Here is a 10,444-nt window from a genome sequence, read left to right as displayed (position 1 = left end):
ATTCGAAAGGTAACACAAACCTAACTGAAAGTTTTATATTTTATGTGTAAATGTGTCTTACTTTAAATTAATTGGATGCATTTAGTTTTAAATAAGAATTTTTCCTTTTTTTAAATATATGTTTCTTGATGAATTTTGAAGAACTATTGAAAAACATTTAAGATTTTGTTTGTCTTTGAAATCGTCCTTCTTTATGATGTAAGACCAAAGGCGAATGTAGTCAAATAATTCAATTAATCGATTGCAATTGTTTAACCTTTAATTTAATTTTTGAATATTAACTTGTATAGTGTATTTATAGTTGTTTAAACAATAACTAGCAGAAAGCAACCCGTAATACGGGTTACGGTCGGTCTGTTACTTAATTTATAGTGACTGTTTTCCACAATTTAAAGTTGCGAAACCTTAACTAGTACCCTGTAAGAAAAAGGCCTTCAAATTAAAAAATTAAACCATCTGTAAAATTAAAATAAATTAATTTACCAATTATTTAACGTTATTTGAGTAATTTATAACTGACATAGGTCATATCAGTGTATGGCAAAACCATTTTCCTAGACATTACTAAGTTCAACACAATACGTTTTTAGTTACTGACACAAACTAATAACACTTCGTCATGCCTTAAATTGACGAAAGATTAAAGCTAAATTCTTGTTATATTTTTTATAACATGAACTTTAATTAATAAGATTAATATGAAGTGAACTTAAATTATTTATGAGTTATTAATTTTTTAGTATCCCCTTGATACATGTTTCTTTAAAAAAGGAAATTGTCTTTAAAACGATAAATGCACACAACTAAATAAATTTATTATAAATAACTAAGCAATTGAGCACAAATACGTTTCAAACAAAAAAAAGTTGATTTACAATCAAACATGTGTATAACAAATTGTAAAAAATATGTAAACTTTGATCTTTTATATTTCATTAATGCGTCGTATGACAAACCTAAAATAAAAATTGTAACAGATATGTAGATATAAAAGAAAAACAAAACAAAAAAAAAACAACAACCGGAATACAATTTACCTGCTTTTCGGTAGCCTGTTGTCATACTTAAACTGCTGTCATGATGCAACTTGTCGGTGTTGTTTTACGACGTTATTTTTTACGTTGGCTTTTAGTAAACTTTAGTTAAATTTAAAAGAAATAACAATAGATTTATAACAATTTATTTAAAAAGCAAAAAATCAAATGTTTCAAAGAGCCAAACTAAAAACTTGAAAATAAAAAATCAAAAAGATATAAATAAATTGCATTTACATAGCAAAATAGTCTTGGTTTATAGTAAATTTTAAAAGCAGTGTTTTCAATAAATTAAACTACCAATTAATTATTTTTAACAAATAGAATGTAGCATCCTATTATGATAATTGGGTAGGTAATTAATTTAACTATATTTAAGTTAAATTGGTGAAAAACAAATAAAATTTCAATTAAAAAAGACAAAAACAAACCAAATATACAACAATATATTATAAAAAGAAATTACAAATTTAAAAACAAAAATTACAAAATTAAAAAAAAATAAAATAAGTCACCGAAGAAAAAACGGCAACAAAAAATTTATAAATATCTTTACTGATATTTACAACCTTTTGGTTGCTTTTTTTTCTTCGGTGTCTCCCAACACCCCGTTATGGATAAGCCTTCCATTTTAAGGATGGCTCATCCATACCGCCATTACTTTGCCACTTATTGAAGGACCTCTCCGAGAGAGGCCCTGGGTGTTGGGAGCGATATCTTTGGTATTCCTCATATGTTAATGACTCTAAAATTACAAATAGAAGGATATAATAAAATTTAAAAATATTTGCAATTTTTTTTTAATTAAAATATAAAGCATAACCTCACCATTTTCACAGGATGAAGAGGATGCTAAAAATAAATTAAAAAAAAGTAAATTAAAAAGAGTTAAACTTTTGAGAAATTTAATTTTAATAAAAATATGAGTAAAATTCAAACAGTTTAAAAATGTCATATTTATATTAAATAATTCTTTCACCTATTGCACATATTTCTCCGTAAAAAATATATAAAATTTAAAACACAGCCCTACCAGTTATGCTACTACCAGACACTAAAGACAAAAAATATATCTCAGAATAATTAATAGAATTATATTTACATATAAATAAATATTTAACTATAATTTTTTTTACCTATTCCCCTCATTTCTTCCATGAAGTTGTCTAAAGTAAGAAAAAAGATAACTGAAGCTAAAACTAATAAAAACTAAACTAAAATTAACTATAAACAAAACCAAAACTAAAAAAAACTTTAAATTTTAATATCTGTACCTCTGAAGACAAAGGTCAATTATCCATTTTTTTGTGAAAATGAGTTATGTATGAGATCTTTTTAGTTTTTTCAGTATCTACATAGGTATAAAGACTGTTTTCCTGCAACAATGTGAAACAAAGTTTGGTCAATATAAAGGGTCTGGTGTCCCCACAATGTTCAAAGGAAAAACGTCTGTAGTTCAGAAATGACTTTTTACTTTTTTTATTTAACTTTTTATTTTTGTTAAAAATATATTTCATGTGCCTCAAGACAAATTAAATAAGACAAATTAAATAAAACATAAATTTAACCACCAAGAATAAAAAAGCCAATGAAGACTAATTATTTTACTATTTACTCTCTCCTGGACAATTTCTAAAACGTGACAACTGACTTGGACTACTGAGTGTACAGATATAAATGCTTTATTTTACTATACTAATCACATAATTTATACTTAGTTTTTTTCCAACTCTCCTAAAAGAAAAAAGAAAATAAAGCAAGTAATTAAGTACTTGAAGTTTTAAAATTCCAGTTACAGTACAAATAAACAAGTTCCTATTAACAACTATCTTATAGCAAAAACACAGACTTATTTAAGTCTTCAATTTTGTGTCTAAACAATAAAACCACTTAAATGTATAGACGTTAAAATATCTACTTAACTTTTTAAAAATAAATTCACTAAACTAATATAACTAATACCTTTATTAGCTCTCTCTTGATCAACTAAAGAAAATAAATTTTAATTAAACTAACTTGATGTAAAATAATAACAACTTGTCTTACTGAGAATTTTAAATTTCTTCTCTATTATTGACAATATAATTTTAAGTATTACCTAAGTTCTTGGGCTTATTGTATAAAATTATAAAATCCTACTGCTTTACTTTTAAGTCAACAACAATATTTTAAAAAACATTTTAGTTACTTTATAAAAAAGTAAAAATCCTTTTAAACATACTACCTCTCTTTTCATTGTTGTCAACTAAACAGAAAAACAAACAAACAACTGATAGTAAATTTTCCCTTTGGTAGTAGGTTATTAAATAGATTAAATAGATCAAAGCTCTATAATCTGCTCTAACAGTCTACAACCTTATTATTAAACTATAATTATTTTCTACAACCTGGTGTAATTTAACATAGATATATTTTTTCAAATGACAAAAATTATTAAAGTACATTATATAAACATCGAACAAATGTAGTGATAGTGGATTTAATCCAAAAATAGAAAGAACCTTTAGAAAAAAGCTTACTGCTTTTAAATCTACAAAAATTTCCAACTTACATTTTTTTATCTACATTTATCTATAATAAATTATGAATTAATGAGTTACCATTATTTAAAGTTGATCCAGAAGCAACTAAAATAAGTTATCAAATAAAAAGTTTATTTATATTATCTTCACGATAATGTTGAAATAAACAATATTTATTACTTGAAAAGTTAAGTAACAAATGTAATTCAAGTATATTAAAATAAATGTACGAAGTTACCTGTTGTGGCTGGTGCAACTGAAGTTATAACTAAATAAAAAAATATTAAATAAAAAAGCTATTTTATCTATCTTATATATTTTATCCTGATGATTAGGTTTAAATAAACAATGTTTATTGATTCTTTTTAAAATAAATTAAAAGAAATTACTATTTGCTGTAAAACAAAATAAAAGACATTACTACCACTTGCACCAACTGATAATGCTACCACACCTAAATGACAAAATTTATTAAAATATTTAAAACATATGCAATGCTTTAAAAGAATATTCAAAAGAAGTTTTTAAATCTACAAAATCTAAGTCCTTACTGAGTTCTACCTGTCTGTCTAAAAATAAAAATTGAGATAAAATTATATACAACAAAATTGCTAATGCTACATTTGTACTCAAATAAAATCTAAATGATAAAACTTACTTAAGTCGCTGTCAGCTAGCCTGTCTAAAAAAAAATTTGTATTCTTATTAATCCTAATCTATAATCTATAAATAAACTTACTAATATAAATGATAAATAAACTTGAACTAATATAAACTATAAATAAACTACTATATACTATATAAACTTATATAAACTATAAATAATCTAATATAACTATGTTACTAATATAAACTATAAGTAAACTACTATACACTATATACTTACTAAAAAGGCCTTCAGCTCCTTTTAACTGCTTTAAAAAACGAAAAATACTTGCTTAAATTGATCTAAAAAGACTGAAGACAAAACTGAAACACTTTACTAAAAAAGAAACATTGTACTAAAAAAAAATTTTTTACCAGTCATTTTAGTTTTAACTTCTTCTAAAAAAAAAACAGAAAAATAAAAACAACGAACAACGAACAAATTTTAGTTTTTAATTAATGAACAACATCAGTTCCTCTTGAAACTAAAAATTTATCAGCTCTAATCGGCTGGAAGACCTTGCTTGAAAGACCGCGTAGAGTAAAGAAACACTTTTAGAAAAGCCTAGAAAGTTCTTTATTAAAAAAGAAAGTGAAACGGCACTAACACTATTAAATTACAGTATTCATATTTAGAAGATTAGATAAATTACAGTATTCATGTTTAGATAGTACTAAAAAAACTATTTTACCAGACATTTTATTTCTAACTTCTTCTAAAAAATGAAAACAGGCTATAAAAATTAGAAAAATAAAAACAACCAACAACAAACAAACGATTATTTAAATTTTCTATTTTAAACAATGAACAACATCAATTCTTTTCGAAAATAGTAATATACCAGCTCTAATTTGATTGCTGACCTTACTCGAAAGACCGCATGGGATATATAACCGCGCATTAAAAAGTCTAGAAACTACTTAAAAACTAAGAAATGGTGTATTTTACAGAATACAGAACCGTCATTAACAACACGAACATTAGGCGTAACTATGCGCACTATTCATTAGCGTATTAATATTTAGATAAGTAATAAGAAATAAAACCTATATATAATACAAGGTAAATAATCCATTCGTATATTCTATATAACTAGAGTATTTCTATGCTCTTGCACTTTCGTAACAATAAGAACAGCATATGACTGCTAATAAATAGTTTAAACATGGTTCGTTCATTTACAATTAAGTCTGCGCAATTTGTTCCTTGAAGCGTTTCATTGACTTCTTTAATTTTTGTGAAATTCAAATAAAAATTCATATAAGCTTTTTTTTTTTAAATTTATAGTTGGATAAACAGTAATAAATAGTAAGAAATAATACATATATATAATACAAGGTAAATAATTCATTCGTATATTCTGAGGATGGTGCAATTGTGTTATCATAAAAATAATATAAAATGCATTATTATCATATTTTAAAAACTAAAATATAAAAGTGCATATTGAACAGTGTACAAGTAAGTTTAATAAAACATTTAAGTTTTAATTTTGTTATTTTTATTGAGCAAATGCGTGATTGCGTTTATTTATAGATGTAATAGAATAACGATTCAGATGCGTATTAAGTGTCCATTTTTATAGGCATTTAAAACATTTTTCTGGTACGTTTTCTACTCGATAAAATAGCTAGCACACATTTGCAAATAACGCGTATTTTGGAAAGTTGTAAATGCATTTAATACCGAGAAAACGTCGTATTAAATAATATCTAATTACTGTCTTTTTTTGCGTATTTACAAACAATTCAAATGCGGGTTTGATACTCAGTCTGAAAATTTGTAATTTACGCAGCTGAGGTGCATGCAGTGGTTAGAACCAATAGCCGTAAAAATTTATAACTGTTAAGTCGTAAAAATTTGTAATTTGTGCTGCCATGCGCAGTAGTTAGAACCAAAAAGCCAGTATTCGACGCTAGCTGCAACCTAATAAGCAACGTTAATGAAGAAGGAGCGTGAACTTCCTAGTTTAATGTTTATCCACGGTGCTCCTATGGTAAGATTGCAAGGACTTTTGGGAGCACCTTTAGAGGCGCAAAAAAAAATTTATTGCAGGCAAAAAGCATTCCAGATTTGAATTTATCAACATATTTTCCTTCAGAAACTGCTCGTTATTGAAAAAACTCTCAGACTTACCCTACTCTAGTAGTATAACTGGTAACAATATATATAACATGGTAATAATATATTAATAAGGTAATAATATATTTATAAAATATTCAATCAAGGAAATTTTACTGATTTAATATATTATGAATTTATTATTTATCAAAAACCCTACTTCTATGGAACATACAATCTTTTAATTCATACGTGAAATCAAGTTCTTTTCAAAATTTCCTACATACACTCGGTATTTTTATTGACTTTTCAAAAGCATTTGGTAGAATATATCATACCAATTTACTTCATTACTTTAAAAACTATGGAATAAATAACAAGGTAATAGAGTGGTTTGAAAGATATTACTCAAACCGAAATAAAAAAATGTTTCCTGTAATGATTTATCAAAAGGTTTTATTAGATATATCCTGGTGTTCCGCAAGGTTTTATATATTAGCGCCATTTTTTTCCTTGATTTATTTTAATAACTTAAATAAAGCCTAAAATTTATAAGTATTATGTTCGCTGACGACATCAAATTATTTCTTTTTTATAATTATATTTGTAACCTTTGTTTCTACTTTAAAAGACGAACTTTAAAACATTTCTACCTGATTCAAACGTAAAAAGTTAACAATAAGCATTACTAAAAAAATATATTTTATTTTCCATAACCTGAAAAAAGCGTTATCTACCCGTATATCTGTCTTCAATTTTTATTGACCAAAATGAGATTTAAAGACTGCGTTAGAAAGATTTTAAAAGTTTTCCTTGATAAACACATGACATGAAAACATTATCTCTAGCAAACTTTCTAATAAATTTCATAAAGTTGGAAATTCATAAAAAACTAAAGCTTAATAAAATAAAAAGAGCTTGACTCAAAATGAAAAGAGCTTGACTTTTCGTTTATAAAGTCGTAGATATCAACCGAACTGCTTACGACGAGTTTTGAACCAGCTGAGGGATTTATCTCTAATTCTATATTGTTCTAATTTTTGTAATAAAATGTAGTGATCGACAGTATAAAAAGTTTTAGACAATTCAAAAGTTGTTTGCTCTTGCTTTGCATCCCAACATTAAACTTGCTTTGCATTCCAACATTAAACTGCCTGTCCTAGAGTTTGATAAGTATATTCAGGAATTATATTTTCTGAATTTTAAATTTTAACTTTCATTTTAACCTGAATTATGTTTTTCATATTTAGTTTATGGATCTTTACATAATTCATTTATCTCATGAAACATGAACAATAGTTAAGCTGGGAATTAATGATTTCAAAAGTTACTCTATTATATAATAGACGGATAAATAGGTTTATTTTATTTTGTTGTATGTACGTTAATATCTCCCAAACTTTTAATAGAGAGTTTATATAGTTTTTGCTGTACTGGGAAACATTAAAAAATGGCTTTACTGCATTTCTTCCAATTTTATTAAGTCTTTATATTTTAACTCTCTATTTTCACAGAATACAGACCGTGCGTCAGCGTGAAACTGTAAAAGAGTTATATAATTGGAAAATTGAAGATGGATGTGCAATTCGCATACCAGTTTGAATAAGAGTTTGCACTGTTATTTGGAAACTTAATACCCTATAGTTAATATTTGATCTATTTAGTGAGACAAAAATAAAATTTTCCGTATCCCAAAGTTATTTTTTATAGCTTCAAGTAACTTTTGGTATATGTTATACAAGTAGTGCGACAAAATTGTTCTTTTTCTTGCTTAAGACTATGAGACAAGGATCGATTTGTTAAATAAATAATGAATTCAAACATTTTTTATCAATTACTGTTAATTTGTTAAACTTTCTTAGTTTTCTCAAATTTTATTATTTAATTAAAAAGCTTTATTCATAAATTGAAAATCGTTTTTTTAACGAGCAGAATGTTGTTGAAAAAATTAATAAATGAAGAAACTCGTAAAAAAAGTATTTAGCATGTTCAAAACCTGATGTTCTTTACTGCATTCCTTGTTATTTATTTAAAGCAAAGACTTCTTTTTCTAAAAAGTTTTAAAAACGAGGTAGATTTCTAGAAAATATTTTAAAATAGAGTTGTTTTTGTCATTAAGAAGCTATGTAGCCGGGCATTACCTCTTTGTGGACACAGCAAAAAATGTTATGACAATCACAGTGGAGTTTTTATGATGCCACCAGAAATAATTTCGTTATACGAATTCTTTTGAGACAAAAGAGTTTATTAACATTGGCATAAGTGCGAACTGGCATAAAATGCCAGTTGGCATAAGTGCGAAATGCCGATTTGCACTTAAGTTAATATTTGCAACTTTATTCAACGTACTTATGCCAATTCGCACTTATGCCAATTTTTGTAACTACTCTGCACTTATGCCAATGTTTGAAAATTTATTCGGCCCACTTAAACAAAAATACCTGATGAGTAACACTTAAACAAAAGACTTAAACAAAACACTTAAACAAAAATACCTAATGAGTTTTCACTTATGCCAATTTTCACTTATGCCAATTTGTACTTATGCCAATGTTTGCAAGTTTATTTGACGTACTTATGCCAATTCTTACCTTTGCCAATTCGCACTAATCCCAATGTTTGCAAATTCTTTTTGGTGCACTTATGCACATATTGCACATATGTCAGCTTTCACTTATACCAGTTTTTGCAACGTTTCTTACATATGCCAGTTCACACTTATGAAATTTGCACTTAATCAGCATTGCGAATCTTTTTGAAAAAGCACATAATTATAGAAACTGTGGTTCTTAAAAAAAATAATACTTGTCAAAACGATATATGATGAATTTATCAGTATAACTTGAACAAAAGCGAGAATCAAAATAATTAAAGATACGTTTTTGTTTTAATAAAAGAAAAGTAATAATATATGAGTTTTTTTTTTAATTAAAAATAACAAAGTATTTATCTTGATTCAATATATTTCTCACACTGACCAATTGTTTTTAACTTTTTTGTTTTGGCGATTTTGCTAGTGAAATGTTAAAAGTAATATTTAAGTCTTTATATAAATATAAATTAAGTTTAGCAGATTGTAGAGGACTATCATATGACAATGACAATAATATTTCCGACATCCATAATGGCCTAAGTGCCAAAATATTAAAAAATAAATTAATCTGCTATTTTTATTCTATCTGCTTACCTTTCTTTAAATTTAATTGGTCAATATGCTGCTGATTTTTGCACAGAAGCTGTGCAATTTTTATTACTAACTCAACAAATTTATTCTTTCTTTACTGTGTCAACTAAGCGGTAGGCTCTATTAAATAATAAGTTAGGCTCAAACAAAAAATTAATATATGTTTTATCTGATGCTCGAAGGTCAGCAAGATCGAATGCTTGCACAGTCTTCTTTAAAAATTATAAAGAGATAATTGATGCGCTGAGTAAAACTAATGCCTTTAATACTTCGTTAAACTAATTTATTTTGACAGTGTAAATAACAAATTACAAACCACTTTTTCCAGTATCTTTTTTTCGTTTGGCGCCCTTTGGATATCTGTCGCCCGGAACAAACTGTCCCTTTTGCTCCCCCTCCTCCCTCTCGGCGACACTGGGGAGATCAAGACGTAGAGCAGGCTCATCGAACAGGATTAAAAAGAAATGAACGCTCCACAACAATTGTTACTAATTTGCTGAGGTATAAACACGAGATAAAAATTCTGAATGAATCATATAAGCTTTAGGGAACTAACGTGTATGCGAAGAAAAGACTTTTCCCGTGAAACTGTGGATATAGGAAAAAAGTTATTAGCGGAAGTGAAGAAAAAGCGATTCAATGGTGAAAATGTTTGTCTCAGGTATGATAAAATTATTATTAAGAAAAACTCTTTACTTAAATTTAGTTATAATAAATCAAATCAAAACTAAAAAGATGTTTTGGATAAATTTACTATAGAAAGCACCATACTTTTAACAAATGACTTAAACCCTGTCGTGAATTGTTTTAACAACTTTTCAATAGATACTGTTTATTTTCATTTAAACATCAGGAGTATAAGTAAAAAGTTTGAATCCCTTAAAATAAATTTAAAAAACTTAAACTACAATTTTAGTGTAATCTATCGAACGGAAACTTAGTTTCAAAATAGCGATGAGTTACCCAGCAAACGCGTTAGCGTTGAATCAACGCTTTA

General features: G+C 26.5%; 1 long non-coding RNA gene across 2 annotated transcripts; it reads right to left on the bottom strand.

The window, feature by feature from the left end:
* Positions 1 to 796: 796 nt before the first annotated feature.
* LOC136083604 (uncharacterized) lies at positions 797 to 3,350 on the bottom strand. Of its 2 annotated transcripts, none has more exons than XR_010639934.1 (5): positions 2,997 to 3,350; positions 2,171 to 2,768; positions 1,863 to 2,088; positions 1,038 to 1,779; positions 797 to 956 (listed from the first exon to the last, which is right to left on the bottom strand). It is a non-coding gene; the product is annotated as an uncharacterized LOC136083604 (long non-coding RNA). The 2 variants fall into 2 exon arrangements; XR_010639933.1 differs by having other exon boundaries at positions 1,038 to 1,886; positions 2,068 to 2,088.
* Positions 3,351 to 10,444: the final 7,094 nt, after the last annotated feature.

The sequence above is a fragment of the Hydra vulgaris genome, chromosome 08 (assembly GCF_038396675.1).
Source record: "Hydra vulgaris chromosome 08, alternate assembly HydraT2T_AEP".
Lineage (NCBI taxonomy): Eukaryota > Metazoa > Cnidaria > Hydrozoa > Anthoathecata > Hydridae > Hydra > Hydra vulgaris.
This window is presented reverse-complemented; position numbering and strand designations above follow the sequence as displayed.